At 48.8% G+C, this 16,685-nt stretch overlaps 2 long non-coding RNA genes across 3 annotated transcripts; one reads left to right on the top strand and one right to left on the bottom strand.

Annotated features, from left to right (window-relative positions):
* Positions 1 to 4,303: 4,303 nt before the first annotated feature.
* On the top strand, positions 4,304 to 14,740 carry LOC121133688. Of its 2 annotated transcripts, XR_005870650.1 has the most exons (4): positions 4,304 to 4,756; positions 4,950 to 5,063; positions 13,448 to 13,488; positions 14,122 to 14,740. It is a non-coding gene; the product is annotated as an uncharacterized LOC121133688 (long non-coding RNA). The 2 variants fall into 2 exon arrangements; XR_005870649.1 differs by lacking the exons at positions 13,448 to 13,488; positions 14,122 to 14,740 and adding an exon at positions 7,901 to 10,638.
* LOC121133689 lies at positions 12,795 to 13,509 on the bottom strand. Its single transcript, XR_005870651.1, has 2 exons — positions 13,287 to 13,509; positions 12,795 to 13,079 (listed from the first exon to the last, which is right to left on the bottom strand). It is a non-coding gene; the product is annotated as an uncharacterized LOC121133689 (long non-coding RNA).
* Positions 14,741 to 16,685: the final 1,945 nt, after the last annotated feature.

The following is a 16,685-nucleotide window of genomic DNA, read 5'->3' as shown; positions in this document are numbered from 1 at the left end:
GATTTGTAAGAAGGATCCCAGAGGTGAGGCTCATGTTCTAGAAACAGTGTAGAGCTGTGGTGGCCTCTCTTCTGCTCATTGGTCGCATGACCAGTCGTAACCTCCCCGAAGCCCTCACCATCCCCTGCGGCTCAAGCCAGAAATCAGAGCTGTGTTGTTACGTGTCACTGAGCCATGCATGATCAAAGCCAGACCAGCACCTCATCACTTGTCAGGGACTTTGGTAAACACTGGTGGCCTCCAATGACCACAGGAGGTGACCACTCTCTCTCCCCCCACGGCCTTACTGTTTGGGAGGAATGTTCCAATGAAAGCGACTCCAAGATTGCATTCTCCCACGCACAAACATAATTAGCAGATACGCACAAACCACAGCTGCCCCTCCCAGTTTGGAGATGTCCCTGCTGTCCGTCTTTTGGCATTTTACTGTGAGCCTTGCCAGAAAGTTCTGTCCAGACACATAAGGCTTGATTCAGGCATGCCAGAAACACTAAAAGGACAGCCGGAGTCCAGCAGGCTTAGATGACTACTCACACACAACTATGTGCAAACGAGGCCAAGCTACTGATACAGCAGCGGCGCTTCATTCCTCTTTAATAATACTGGAATCAAGTTGCTCGGGGACTCGTAACTCAAGCCATTTGGGCTGCTGTCCGGAGTACAAAGGCTAAATGGCAAGCGTGTACTGTTCCCAGTTCTAGAGGCTGGGAACGTAAGATTGGGTCTTAGGACTTAGTAGCTGAAGATTCATACCTTCCTGGCTGGCAGATAGGCGCCCTACTCCACCCTTACATGGCAAAGGGAAGGAGGAGCTCTCTGGTGGGCCTTTAGTTTCCTTGATGAGCTATTTTAATCGTTGTCATGGCAAGAAGCAACCTAAGGGGTGGCTCTGTGGTTAAGGGTGCTTCCTGGCCTTTTAGAGGACTGGAGTTTGGTTCCCTCCACAGGTTCACGACCGCCTGTAACTCCAGATCCGGGGGATCGGATGACCTCTTCTGGCCTCTATGGGAACCTACCTACACACACCCACACCATGAATAAATATATATTTTAATGAAGCAACTTAAAAGAGGAAGAATTTATTTTGGCTAACAGAGGGAGGGGACATAGTCCGCCGCGGCAGGAAGGTATAATGGTGGACAATGGACTGTGTGGTGGCTTGTTCATATCTTAGCAGACCGCAAAGCAGAGAGACCTTGATCTGGAACCACAGCTGGGCTGGAACTCATGGGTTCCACCCACAACCACCCACTTGCTCCAGCAGGGTCCTGCCTCCCTAAGTCTGTCACTTCCTACAACAGCTCCACCTGCCAGCGGCTAACTGCTCAGACACGGGTAGAGGACGTTGTCACACCGTAGCAGACGCTGACTCCGTCGTGATTACTCTTATTACCACTCACCCCTCGAAGGCCTCATTTCCTCACAGCCTACGGTGCGAGCTGGGACTTGACCCTGTGAATCTGGGGCAAACACAAGCATCCGAAGGTCTCTAGCGATGCATTAGATGTGTACTGTCCGGTCTGAAGCATTGCCAAGACAGGTTGGTGCTTGCCTGCTGCAGAAGGCACCGGAACCTTCTGGTAGGAAGGTTTAAATACAGAGCAGTTGAGATGGCTCACTGGGTAAAAAGGCCACACCAACAACCTGATCCCCGAACTCGAGGCAGAAAAAGACAGTGCAGTAGCACACATCTGTAATCCCGGTGCTCCCGTGACACAGTGGGGAGGCTGGTGCTCCCTACAGGAGATGGGGGAGGAGGGATCAGTGGCACATCTGAAATCCTGGTGGGTGCTCCCTACAGGAGATGTGGGAGGGGCATCAGTGGCACATCTGTAATCCCGGTGCTCCCGTGAGACAGCGGGGAGGCTGGTGCTCCCTACAGGAGATGTGGGAGGAGGGATCAGTGGCACATCTATAATCCCAGTGCTCCCGTGACACAGCGGGGAGGTTGGTGCTCCCTACAGGAGATGGGGGAGGAGGGATCAGTGACACATCTGAAATCCTGGTGGGTGCTCCCGTCAGGATATGGCGGGTATGGGGGCAGAGAGAGGAGAATCACTCCAAAGCCTGTGGCCCAGTGCCTTAGTTTTCTTTTGTTGTGATAAAATATCAGAGCCAAAAATGACTCATACAAGACTTTATTTTGGCTTCAAGCCTCTAGAGAGATAAGAGTCTGTTGTGCCAGGGTAGGCATGGCAGCGGGAAGCGGGGAGACCACATCCCAACCAGCCATAGAAAGCAGAGAGAGAGATCTAGAAGCGGGGAGATCACATCCCAGCCAGCCACAGAAAGCAGAGAGAGATCTAGAAGCGGGGAGATCACATCCCAGCCAGCCACAGAAAGCAGAGAGAGAACTAGAAGCGGGGTAAGGCTGTACACTCCAAAAGTCCACCCCAGTGACATACTTTCTCATATGGTCCCCAAACAGCAGTGCCAGCTGGGGACCAAACACTCAAATAGGTGGCCTCTGGGGACATTTCTCATTCAGAGCATCAGAGGCAGCCGGCTTGATGTGTGCCGTGGGACAGAAACGAGAACTTCAGGCCCCAAGCAAGCGGAGGGAAGGAACTGATTCCCAAGCGTTGTCCTCTGACCTTCATGTAAGTGCTGTGGCTCTCTCTGTGTGTCTCTCTGTGTCTGTGTGTCTGTGTGTCTGTCTGTCTGTCTGTCTGTCTCTCTCTCTCTCTCTCTCTCCCTCCCTCCCTCTCTCCTGTTTTTGGATCAGCTATGAGCCCTCAGCTCCAGCAGCTGCTTGCCTGCCTGCTGCCAGGCCCCTCCCCCATGATGGTCATGGACTAACCCTCTGAAACTGTAAGCCCCCAATAAATTCTGCTTTCTATAAGATGCCTTGGTCATGGTGTCTTTTCATTGCAATGTAACCATAACTAAAACAACTCCATGCTTCGCTAATTATCCTTCAAAATGCTATTGGATTGCAGTTTCCACGTCTCTGTATCTTTGCCTATCAAATGACAGTAGAATATTCCCGCTCTTCATTTATAACAACCAAAACTATCTCTAGATATTGCCAAATGTCCCTTGAAGGCAGGGGTGACAGGCAAAGTTGTCTCTAGTCGAGAACCATTGTTATAAAACTGCACTCTTTGGGGGGTCTTCATTTCTAGTTGGTGAACAAAAGCATTACAGACTCTATTTGCCCTGCTTTATTTTCTGTTGATGCTGACCCCAAGGAAGGTCTTACCCCCTCTGAGGAAGGGTGGGAGGTGGGGGAGAGGGGAGGGAGGGGAAACTGGGGTTGGTATGCAAAATAAAAGATTTTTTAAGCAACTTGTAGAGGCAAAGGTTTATTTGTCTAACCCTCCCACATTTTTATTGTCATCAAGAGAAGTCTGGGCAGGAACCTGGGGGCAGGAACGGAAGTGGAGACCGTGGAGAAATCCTGCCTACTAGCTTGCTCTCCAAGGCTCGCTCAGCCAGCCTGCTTTAATATACCACACGCCCAAGGGAGACACCACGCACAGTGGGCTAGACCCTCCCACATCAACCATTAACCAAGAAAAGGCATTTCCTCTTCCCAGGCTGCCCTAGTCTGTGTCACGTTGACAAAACTACCAGCTAGTACCCCACCTTAAAAATCCGGGTTCTGTGAATCTGGTGAGATGGCTCAAGGAACCTGCCATGTACAACTGGTGGCCTGAGTTTAGTCCCCAGAATCCACATAAGGAGAGAGAAGCAACTCCTCAACTGTGGCACGTGCGAACCCTTCCCAAGTCACCCATGTGCACTCATGTGAACACACTCGCACGCACGCGCGCGCGCGCGTACACACTAAAGTCAAATTCTGGTGAGCAACCCATACAGCATTTTTGTAACTTGAAAGTTATTCACATCTAAACCGCTGTGCCTTTTTTTTTTATTACCTAAACAACACGTGCTGGCCATGGACTTAAAATTTAAAAGACAAGTCATCATGAGTTAGGGACTAGATGCACTCCAAGTCCCCAGCCAGTCAAAGGGAGCTGGGCTTTGGATGAAGTCGCCTCTTGGCCTGACATCTTCTCTTTCTACCTTGTTCCAGTAACTTCCTGGTTCATCTCTTCCCAGTGAATCACTCTAAAAGCCTGCATTCAGAGTTAACTTAGAGCAAACATAGACAGAGGCATTTCTTTTTACCCATGAGGCCACGAGAGAAATGTGACCAGTGTGTATCATGCTCATGGGACCAGACCACAAAGCGAACCCAAGAAGATGTGGTTTAATGTTAATCAGAGTGAGTGTTCATGTGACCTGGGTTTCAAACTACCTCCCCGTTTTTTCTGAGCATTCTCTGAGTAAGACCAGGGCTGGAGAGGGGGTAACTGGCAGCTCAGAAAGAGCGGTCCAGAGGAAGGTTCTGGGGTGAGTCAAAAGAACGTAATTATTTGAGCTGTGGACTGAAAATTGTGCCAAGAGGGGGAAAAAAATGCTTGGATCAGTCAGGTGCCTGAGGGGCACAAAGAGAGGGAGCTGGAGACACCCCACACCTGAGCCCAAACTAAGAACCCCAATTAGCACGAAGTAGGCATAGAAACCAGGTCTCCTCACTCCGAGGTCAATGCTCTCTCTTCAGAGGCCGTTTTGTTTTGTCTCCTGTCGGGCTCTGTGGAGTTGCATTCACATTCGTTTACCCCAGTACGTTATATTCAAGACACTGAGAGCCAAGACCTAGAGGTCTTTAGGCCCAGGAACCCAAGGCACACATTTTAGTGACAGACGACTGACTGAGCGTTGTTCTTCCTGTCTCCGTGTTTCTGAGGTGAGTGTGAGCCTCACAGGTGCAGCCTAAGCATTTACAAATGGATGGGCAACTTTAAATGAGCTCTGGACGGTCTGTGTCAGAGCGGCACCGTGAACAGGAACCCGGTCTTGCATTGGCTCCTTGGGCAGAGGTGATTTCTCCCCTAGGGAACCTGGAACTTCTCAGTAAGCAGATCCACTTAATCCTTCAGGAAATGCTGGACCAGAGGATGGCAGCTCGATACGGCTTGGAGGCAAAGAAGACACACGGCTGCTCTCCCCCATGTGATGCTGCTAACACAGCTTCAGAAAGCTCATGTGACCAGGTGAGTACATCCCCAGGACACGTGACAGGGCATGGTGCAGTGAGGAAAAGGGCAAGCTTCAGGTCTTAGGCCCTGAGTCAGACTCTGGGCTGAGACTGAACTCCTTGCCTCTGTCTGCAGGGCAGGCTTCTAACCACACACCTCATGCATCTCACCCACAAACATATGCAAGCATTCCTCTTGGGAAAGAAGGTACAGTGGTGAATTACTATATAATAGGTGGTCTCTCAGAGGACGGTGAAAACAGTGTGGGGTCCCGAGACACTGATTTGGAAGTCAGTGGACGTTTCCTGTCCTAACGGCCTGGATAACTGACTCAGAGGCTGAATATGAATTGTAAATACTCAGCCAATAGCTCAGGCTTGTTACTAGATAACTCTCACACTTCAATTAACCCATCATCCTTAGGTTTGTCACCCCACCTACACATCCTGTCTGGCTAATGGCCAGTCAGTGTTTTATTAAGCCAATTCAAGTGACACATCTTTACAGTGTACAAGAGGATTGTTCCATAGCACAGGACCATGGTTTTTGTTCTCAACTACGCTCATGGAAAAGCAGATAAGAAGTTTAAGTTAGCCGAGCGGTGGTGGCGCACGCCTTTAATCCCAGCACTCGGGAGGCAGAGGCAGGTGGATCTCTGTGAGTTTGAGACCAAGCCTGGTCTACCGAGCGAGTTCCAGGACAGGCTCCAAAACAATACAGAGAAACCCTGTCTCGAAAAAACCAAAGAAGAAGAAGAAGAAGAAGAAGAAGAAGAAGAAGAAGAAGAAGAAGAAGAAGAAGAAGAAGAAGAAGAAGAAGCAGCAGCAGCAGCAGCAGCAGCAGCAGCAGCAGCAGCTGTTAAGGGCCCACCTAGCTGTCATCAGAGACAATGAGTTGCTAAAAGTGCGCATCCAGCACGGAACCAGCACAAAGCAGGTAAACGCGTGTGGCAGCCAGTTTTGGTTGTGGACTTGATTAGATCTGGAATTGGGTAAGACACAGCTTCTGGACACACTGGTGATGACCAGGTTAACTGAAATGGAGAGATCTGCCCTAACCATTGGACAGCATCTTGTCTCGGAAGCCAGACATGAGGCGGTCAGAGGGAAAAGCTTTTATCTCTCTATGTGTTTGGTTTCGCATCTTGTTGGCAAGTTCGTCTTATTTATGGGTTCATTTTCACCATTGCTGCTGCTGCTGTAGTATTCCTTCTCTGAGGGCAGAACCCAGCCTTTCCGGCTTCTAATGAAGACTGGAGATCAGCAACTCTCCTGGGATCCACTAGGCTTTCAGTACTGCTGAGACATCCAGACGAGTGGACTGAGAAGCCATCCAAGCTCCCAGCCTCTCTGGTATGAAGATAGAGGGTGGGGGGCGTCCTTCTTACGCTGTCAATGTGTTTCTCTTACTGGTTGATTAATAAAGCTGTTTGGGCCAATGGCCTGGCAGGATGTAGCCAGGCAGGAAGTATTAGGTGGGGCTACCAGGCTAGGAGAACTCTGGGAGGAGGAACACAGAGAATGAGTCCCAAGCGACACACCATGTAGCTACCAGGAAGATAGGATGCTCAGGCATCCTCTGGTAAGCCAGGACTACAGGAGATACACAGATTAATAGAAATGGATTAATAATTAAGAGAGAGCTAGCCAATAAGAGGCCTGAGCTATTGGCCAAACAGTTTATAATTAATACAAGCCTCTGTGTGTTTATTTGGGACTGAAGAGCTGTGGGACCAGGGGGGACAGAAACTTCATCTACAGTCACTGTTGGACTATCCAGCTCGTATTGTGTAAATCAATCTAATAATTCCTTTTTAGTATATCTTTATTCTATCAGTTCTGTTCCTCTAGAGAACCCTGACTGACTGATACTGAATTCATAACGCGGAATGGATACATGAAAGAGCAAACATAAGCATGGCCGGAATGGGTAAAGATCAGGGAGTTGTGGACTGCACATCATAGACTATCTAGGACCAATAAATGATTGACAGCTAAATCTTGCCCAGCCAGGCTGGGGACTGCTAAGTGCCATTTATTGTCCAGGTCCCCATTTATTTTTCCTATATGTGCAGTGAGAATCTGGAGAAGGTGGGGAAGGGCACAGACTTGATGCATAATCACAGGGCAACAGACAAATCTGTTTCTCACGTCCCTGATGAAGTCAGCTCCTACAAATGCATGCTCTTGCAAGCCTGAAAAACACACAGAACTTTCATCTGAACAATGGTCGTGTCAAAACAGCCACCAAAGAGGCAAGACAATCAGCAAATGTCTAATCTGAAGCCTGTGACGTCAGTATGATAATCCTAGACAAACCCAGCTGACAGACTTGATCATTAGTAGATCTAGGAGAGGGCTTATAGGCTGGGGCCTTGGGGATCTGGGTGAAGACAACTCAGGACTTGAGCCAGGAGGCCAACAAGAACATCTAAGAACACAACACCACCCCAAAGAAGGCGCATGTATCATGGCAGGAATGTCCTCAGGTGGGAGAGAGATTAGACTACATTTTCAGGATTTCTATTGACGTAGAGGTTACAAGAAGATTGCTTTGACGTCAAAGGAACTGTTAAACTAATAGTACATTTTAAGGGACTATTGGGTACCAGGTACCAAGCTGGGTGTTGTACCAATATGACCTAGCCTTCTCCTAGATCTACTAATGATCAAATCTGTCAGCTGGGTTTGTCTAGGAGACACAACTGTCAGGCAAGGCAGCCGGGACTCAGAGAGGCCAGTTTGTGTTCTCAGGATCGGAAGCAGAGGCAGCATTGGAATTCAAGCTGGCCCTGAAGACTGACAGGGCTGTGCTCAAGGCTGCCACTCACCCACCACTGTGCATGTTTTCAGTGCACGGAGACTACATTATCGTCTGCAGGAGGAGACATGACGTATCCTTCGCACCAAGATCTTTCCTTTAACTGAGCCCTGCAGTGGGTTGCACGCACCCCAGAGAGGCACCTCCTCGGCTTCTTCTCTTCAGTGCTGAGGATTGAAACTGTGGCCTTGCACATAGTAGGCAAGTAAGTGTTCTACCACGGAACTATGTTCTCAGTCCCCGTCTCAAATCTAGCTACATCGCTTCTGTGCGTCTGACAGAACGAATTCCAACAGCAGAGGAAGGCGAGAGTCCTTCGACACCAGAAGGAGGCCCTGGGGGTGGAGAATGTCCACCTGCACCCTTATTGTCATCGGTGCCCTTCTCCAACATTCCTCGGTAGCTCCCAGTCTTCTCATTTGTCTGCATCATGTGACCATTACTTTCCTCCATTTTTCTAGATGACCTTCTAGATGACCTACGGCCTTCTCCGTCTCCTTCTGCTCTAGAGGCTGCATTCTCTCTCCACTTTATTTCTTCCAGACACCCTCACCCAATGAGCCTTACTGACCCTTTAAGCCAGAGACCTGTATGTGTTTCTTTAGAGTTTCCTTTGTTGATGAACTGACCCAGACTGAACGTTCCATATCTGGTTTAGGTCCAGGTAGGACTATAGGACCTCCGGGGGACTTTAGTACTAGGGAACTATGGGTGCTGTTAGGTTGCACACAGAGACATTGAGGTAACTCAAGGATCAGCAGGATAGAGTTGCCAGTCCTAGAACCAGGAGACAAAGGGACATGGGGACGTTTCCAGAAAAGGGAAATCATAGCATCTGCTGGTACATCTGAAGAAGCCCTGCAGGGTTGGGGTTGGGGATTGGGGTGGGAGCCACATGTTGCTATGGAGAGCAGGTACTCAGCCATCTAAGAAGGGACACACTCAGGTGCCGTGAGGTTGGCAAGAACAAGAAAAAACAAAAAAGTGGCCCTCTCTCCCCCTGCATTCCTCGTGTCTCCTCTTCGCAGACCCCAACAAAGAGACAGCTATTGTCTCGAAATGGGGTTTGGTCCAGAGTCAAGAGCAGGACAGATGTGCTGTCCTCTACAGCTCATACCGCTGATGCAGAATGCCAACCACAGCCAGGACTGAACTGTTGTCATTATTTAACATTCATCCACCACCACCAGGCGTGGCCAAGCTGCAGGTTCCATGTGTCCCAGATGTACGAATGTGGCCCAGCACATGTGAAGATGACAATGCCGTATGGGGACATCGAATTTGATCACCACCAACTACGTGGAAAGCTACACTGACTGTATGGAAAAGCTGCATTGACTTGCCTTCCTGCTGTCTTCACGCATAACAAACATCTGGAGTTTAGGGAGTCCTCAATAGCCATCCACTAGAATAGATTGACAAGAGAAGCAATATTATTTTATGTATAGAGGGGCAGATGTCTGTGGGAAACTGAAGTGGGTGCCGCTTCGCTGGGAGCTGGAGTTACAAGCAATTGTGGGCCACCAGGTGTGACCACTGGGATATTGAGATAAAAGCTGGGTGTGGCACATCTGTGATCCTAGCACTAGGCAGCCCAGTGACAGGAGGATTCCCAGGGCATGCTGGCTAGCCAGTCTAGGCAAAATAGCAAGCTGCAGGCTCCAAGAGAGAACCTGTCTCAAAAAATAAGGAGTGATAGGAAAACAAAATCCTTATATTAGCACAGAGAGAGAGAGAGAGACAGAGACAGAGACAGAGACAGAGGCAGAAAGAGACACACAGAGAGAGCATACAGTACCAGCAAGGGATGAGCTAAGGACAGAGAATGTCAGTCAAAGCCTTGCCTCAGCCTGGTCCTACAGGGCCCTGGACCATGAACTATCCCCTAGGCCTGCTACCTCCCTGGGGGCCTTTATGAGACACCAGCTGTAGTGGAGGCCTGTCAGGACTCAAGGAATTCATGCAACCTCCCAAGAGAGATGGTTCCCAAAGAAGAGACAGCTGTGGGAATCAGCTGTCAACACTCACAGCACGAGATATGGCACACCCACCTGCTCAGAGGGTTCGGGTGGGGCAAAACACACCCTCACTTCGAGGGGAGCTGTGCCAGACGTTCCCAGGTCTTTCTAGGGTGTTAGGTTTCTGTTCGAGATGGAGTGGATGCCTTTCATCTTGTGGGGATTTTTATCAGACATGACAGGAGCTAAAATGTTAATTGCCCACATCCCTGGGTAGCCTGGGCCTTGGCATGTCTTCTGGAGTCAGGAGCAACCACAGGCATGGCCTCTGCACCCCAGGGGCCCCTGAATGGCAGATTCCATCCCCATATGCTGTCCTCTGTGGAAGAAAGACAGGCCCCTCACTCCTTCCCTAGCCGCCCTGCAGGTGCCCACTCAGTGGTGGCCTGGCAGCCTGCACCAAAGAATGTCACCCTGGCCTGAGGCCCAGCCTTAGACAAAAGCCCTTTTGGAGCTAAGCCTACATCCTCTGGCTGACAGGGCCCCTCCCCCATCACCAACCAGGGAGGGCAGCTAAATTCATCTCCCTCCAACTGATGCTTCCCACTGGGCAAGGCCACCTCCCTACTCAGGAAGCAAAAGGCATCTGAACCCTTGCTGGCTGCCCTTGGCTCTCAGACAAATAGCTGACTGTCCTCACCCAGAACTGCAAAGGATGATCCGACACCATCGCCCCAGATCAGGGCACGGGGACACACACACACACACACACACACACACACACACACACACACAAAGAGGAGAACACTATCTCAAGGTGCGTGCGTGCGTGCATGCGTGTGTGTGTGTGTGTGTGTGTGTGTGTGTCTGTGTGTGTCTGTGTGTGTTTGTGTGTGTCTGTGTGTGCCTGTGTGTACAGGGAGCTGGGAGGAGGGGACCCGAGCTCCAAGAACAAAGGACAAAGCCTGAGCCCCAAGCAAACCTTCACACCTAACCCCGCCTCTGCCTGGGAGTTGGGGTCACACTGCCTTGAGTTTGAATTTCAGCTTTGCAGGTCCTGTTCTGAAGCCCTCACCACTTTTCCGAGAAGAGAATACCACGTGGTTACCTGTTCTGAGAATGAAGAGTGTGATAGGAGGTTCTAGTGTCTTCCAAAGCACTCCCCTCGCATCCATCGCACGACTGAAGTTCCCCAGGCCCTTAAACCTCCAATTTGTAAATGAATGGATTTCGTAAGCTCCTTCGGCCTGTTTCCCTGGAAAACAGTTGCTAGAATTCTTGCTAGGCTTAAAACTGGCTCATCAGAGCCTTCCTCCTAGGTTGCTTCTGTATCTGGCCTCTCCCATAAACATGGCCTTTGTTGTTTGGGATGCTAACAATCACTACAGCTCTTTGTTCGGTGTCTTTTGGCTTTGGCTGGCTGTCCTTGCATGAGGGACTGCCTGTACCGAAGCCAATTTGAATTGATCTTGCAAGTGAAATTTTAAGGGACAATGTGCCAGGTGTCTCAGAGAGCTAGAGTCTGGTGGTCTCTCTGTCATCTGTTCACAAGAGCCCTAACTAATGTTTACATGGTGATAGACTTATTTTCACATTTGGAATCTCATTCCATCTTCACAATGACAATCCGAGTTTGGTATCGATCTGCCCACTTTGCAACTACCTTCCTTCACAAGTAAGAAAAATAAAGAGTCTAAGTGAAGTCTGCAGGGGGTGTCTGCAGCTCTGGCAGTGGGACCTAGGCTTTTGTCTAGGAATTTTTATTTCAACAATTTACTGAGCATCTACTATGTTCAACGATCTCTTTTGGGGATCCATAAGTCAGCTCACAACACTGATCTTCAATAACACCAAAGACACCCACCTGGGGATTTTCCTGATGGTTATGATTCATGAATATTTAAGACTCCAGAAGCATAGCATGACAGGGACACCATTACTCCAGCCCTAATCTGTAAGTGTTCAGCTCTGTGAACGGTGGTCTAGCCATAGTTTATCCCCTAGTTCAAGAACTAGAACCATACTCAAGTCTAATGAAAGCCTGCCTTGAGTGCTAAAAGACAACTTGGAGCAAAGGGAGGGTGGTGAGGCTGGGGGAGGTGTATCTATTATAGGGCACACCATGCTGCGTGGTTTATATGCCTGCCTCTCCAACCGTGAGTGTCCACTGTGCTGTGGACGGGCAACCTCCCTACCCCTACCTGTGACCTTATTTAGAAATATGATCATTGTGAATATAATCCAATTAAATAAAGTCACAGTGAATTACTGTGGAGCCTAAATCCAATAGCTAGTGTCTTTATGGGAGGAAGGAGGCTTGGACACATCGACCTTTGGAAAGAAGATGATGTGACACACAGGAGAACAGTGACACAGATGTCGTGGGTCACCTACAGCAACATGGAAGGGCTTCCCCCTTGGGGCCAGAAGAAATTAATCCTGTTGACTCCTGGGCTCTGACTCCTGGGCTCCTGACTATGAGATAGTCCCCAGGTTGCGATTCCAAGAGGGATTATGTTGGGTTCCTCATGCACTGTCTTAGTAGAAGGCAGAGAACGTTCCCAAGTGTGCTTCTAACTTAATTGTTTGGCAACCTATTTTCGGTCATCTTTCAGACTTTCTGGGCCAAATGTCTCTTGGTCAGTGTTCCCTGAACAGAGAAGTTGTGAGCTGAACCCGGGCATAGACAACAGGGAAGAGAGGGGGAGGGGGGAGGCTGAATACTATCTGTACCCATTCTTCTCTGCTATTCGTTTGTTTTTAAAGCATTACTAACCCTTTGGCTAAAATTCCAATTCTCGTTGCATAAATAACTTGGACTGGCTTTATAAAAATTAGGAAACACAAGAAAGTAAATGAAGTAAGTGAAAGCAGCCCATGGGCCACATCCAGACCCAGACGGCCGCCATTTGTGTTTTGGTGTGTTGAGCGTGTATATACTTTCTCAAAAAAAAAACAAAGGGTCATCTTACTTGTGTCCATGTTTTCTTTTTCTCTCCTTTGAAGAAGACAGATTTTCAGGAACACGACGGATACCCATGCTGCTGTTCCCCTTACTCCACATTTCCGCTTTGTGTTTCTCAGCCCAGGCCAGCGGGCAGCCGAGTCTCCAACCCAGAGTCAGTTCCCTCTCCAGCTGAGCTCATCTGCGAAGGCCTGGCGTGTGACACAAGTGGCAAGGGGTGCAAAGGCATCTTCCAGAAGTTTCTTTACCCTGGTTGATGCTTCCCAGTTGAGTTCATTACACTCCTACCTTCAAGTCACAAGTATCAGACATTAATGCTAAGACCTTGCTCCAGGGTGTTCCTTTATACCCCGAAAGCCCACTTCCTCTCTTCTCCCGGAGTCACACCCTCCCAGCCTGTCTGATTTATAGTATGGAGCACTTCGTCGGATGCTCTTGCTAATCCTCCAATAGCTCTGTTTTTCGTTACCCAGTTCTGGGTCCCAGGGAGCTCACCGTAGGGCATGTGTACATAGAAGTGCAAGCCAGGCCTTCTGCTTGGGTTTGGCATCATCCGGAGATGCAGAGGCGGTAGAAAGAGAAGCCAGAGTGTTGTATCCCTCTTTGGTGGGCCTTAGCCCTCTGAAGAGCAGCTGCAGTCTCCCTTATCTCTTTAGGTGGCTCACCTGTGAATCCAGCTGCCCTCCGGTCCCGGCAGGTAGGTCACATGATTGTCGTAGCTCTCGCTACTTCCTCCCACCACCAAGGGCCCTGCCCAGCCCTGCTCACACCTTTGTTGTTATTCTCCTTTCTAAATTAATTTTTTAGGGGTGCAATCTTATGCTCAGCTTTTCCTTCCTGGGCTATGAGAGATATAGATATCACATGCAGGTATCCTTATAATGTATTGACTGTGCCTGTGTAGGTGTGCTGTGTTTAACAAAGCGGATTATCGCTGGCCTCCATATAAGACCCTATTTCCTGATTATACCCTGACACCCCTTTAATTTGGTCTGCATTGCTACAGGGTAGGAGGGTGGGGGTGGGAGGTCTTGTTTTTGTTGTTGTTGTTTGCCAGAAAGGGTTTCTCTGTGCAACTCTGCCTATCCTAGAGCTCGCTATAGAGACCAGGCTGACCTCAAACTTAGAGATCCACTTGCCTCTGCTTCCTGAGTGCTGATATTAAAGGTGTGCACCACCACATCTTGGCCTAGTGAGATCCAGATATGAGTCTGTGTGTGTGTGTGTGTGTGTGTGTGTGTGTGTGTGTGTGTGTGTATGTGTGTGTGTGTGACTGCCAGGGAAATCAGAGTTTTATAAGCTTTTTAACTCTGTTTTTTTTAATTTTTAGTTTTGGGCCTGAGTTCTGAATTTGTACCCAGGACAGCAATATCATGTTGCTGTCACTGTATACCCCCAGCTCATGTTCCTTAATTCAACAGAATGACCCTAACTTCATAAGACGTGCCTTTAAGCTGTTACAGTTTGAGTTGGAAATGTCCTTCAAATGCTCTTATTCTGAACACCTGGTCCCCGGCCAGGGTGCTATTTGTGGGAAGGTGTTGGGACCTTGAGATGCTGTGTCCTGGCCACGCCCTAGAGATGGATATTGACATCTACAGCCATCCCTGCTTCCAGTCCCGTGCTAGCTCCTTATCACCAAGATAGGAGGAGCCTCTGCCACTGGCCCATCTCCATCAGGACCACAACGCCACTGTGTGCTAACAACATCTCCATCGGGACCACAACACCATCGTGTACGGACATCTCCATCAGGACCACAACGCCACTGTGTACTAACAGCATCTCCATCAGGACCACAACTTCATCGTGTACTAACAACACCCCCATCATGCACTACCACTAACACCTGAAACTGTGAGCTAAAGAAATCTCTCTGCCTGGGGACTGGAGAGATGGCTCAGTAGTTAGGAACATTGACCACTCTATCAGAGGACCCTGGTTCACTTCCCAGCACCCACATGGCAGCTCACAACTGTCTAACTCCAAGATCTGACACCCTCACCCAGACATACTCACAGGCTAAAACAGCAATGCACATAAGATAAAAATAAATAAAATTTATTTAAAAAAGAAAAGAAAAGAAATCTCTCTGCCCAAACTTGCTCTGTTGAGTCTTTTGATACAGGAGTTGAAAAAGGCAACTACTACAGATTTGTTTTCCATGGCTGTTTTTTTTTTCTACTAGGATAATAGATTGCATAATAAAACACATAACAAGAGTCGCATAGGCTACCGATGATAGAGCGTTGCATACTTGCTATGTTCTCTCCTAGGCCTCATTGGGGCTTTAGCACATTTCAACAGCCAGCTTGGACCAGCTTGCAAGAGCTGATTATTAAATTTTCAAGAACTTTGCAAGCCGGTTATGAACAGCAGTTATTAAAAACTACATTATGTAAGCTCACAATTAAACAAATTACATTAAAAACAAGTGCAATAAAAGCCCACCAGTTCCTAATTACTTCGCTGCCCTTAACTGTTATCTAGGCTCAGGTAATGTCTTGTATCTGTGCTGTGGGAATGGAAAATGCCCTTTCTTCTAACTCCACCTTCAGAGACACCGCAATGCTACCTTGAAGTCAGCTGCACGGGCGTTTGCACGGTAGAAAGAGCAGATGCTACAAATCGCGTTCTGTCCCAAGAGCCAGTGATAAACACTGATGGCTAGCCCCTCACACCATCCCTACAGATGGATACCTTTGCATTTTACAGTTGAAAAAGATGAGGTTTGGAGGAGATAAATATTCCAAATCTCAAAGCGAACCCAAAAGGCAGAGCCAAGACTGCAACTCTTAACTCCTTAAACTCCTGAAAAGATACAGGCTCCAGGCATTAACGTTAACCCCTCAAGGGCTATCTCTCTAGCGAGGGAGTAGAATCTCCTAGATGTGAGACATTTCAGGAGGCTCTTCGTTCACTGGTGGGGAAGGACATGTGTGGAGTTCTCACACGACTCTCCGGTTATTACCCTGGGACCCCTCAGAAGAAGGCTAGTATTGAAAAGTGAGCCTGGTCCGACACAAGCCATCTCTCTCCAGATAGGCCTGCTTGTTACCACATGACATAGTCATGGTGTGTCATCACTTACCCGCCTCTCCAGAGGCCACACGCATGGTGCTGACACTTGGGTTTTGAACTTCTAAAGCTGTACACTAAGGAAACCTTTTCTCTTCACAATGGTATCTGTTTTGGTTCAGGGATGAAGTACCCACAATCCACCTGCACAAAGGTACCACGGAACAATCAATGCATAGACAGGGGTGTTTCTCATCCTGCGCACACCAGAGGACTCGGCACAGGAGAGTGGATGTTATTTGTCCAAAAATTACATAATTAATAAGGAGAAAGACAGAAAGTTAAAGTAAACACTTCCAGCCCCACAGCCAACACACTTACATGCATTCCCTCTTAGGAATTACAACATCCAGAACAAAGGGGCCACCATCTCCATCTCCATCATCATCATCTCCATCTCCATCATCATCTCCATCTCCATCATCATCGTCTTCATTTCTATGTCTCAGGCCACCCCCTACCGTGCTCTCTCTCTCTCTCTCTCTCTCTGTCTCTCTGTCTCTCTGTCTCTCTGTCTCTCTGTGTGTCTCTCTCTGTCTCTCTCTGTCTCTCTGTCTCTGTCTCTCTCTGTCTCTCTCTCTGTCTCTCTGTGTCTGTGTCTGTCTCTCTCTGTCTCTGTCTCTGTCTCTGTGTCGCTGTCTCTGTGTCTCTGTCTCTGTCTCTGTCTCTGTCTCTCTGTCTCTCTGTCTCTCTGTCTCTCTGTCTCTCTCTCTCTCTCTCTCTCTCTCTCTGTCTCCAGGATAGTTTAGCTCCCATTCCCCCAAGGTTTACTTTGTTTGCCTCTTTCTGCTTTGGCTTGCTGGTTTCCACCTCATA

This window comes from Mesocricetus auratus, unplaced genomic scaffold (genome assembly GCF_017639785.1).
Source record: "Mesocricetus auratus isolate SY011 unplaced genomic scaffold, BCM_Maur_2.0 Super-Scaffold_100023, whole genome shotgun sequence".
NCBI classification, from domain to species: Eukaryota; Metazoa; Chordata; class Mammalia; order Rodentia; family Cricetidae; genus Mesocricetus; species Mesocricetus auratus.
Note: the sequence above shows the minus strand (reverse complement) of the source record. Positions and strands in the feature narration are given on the sequence as shown.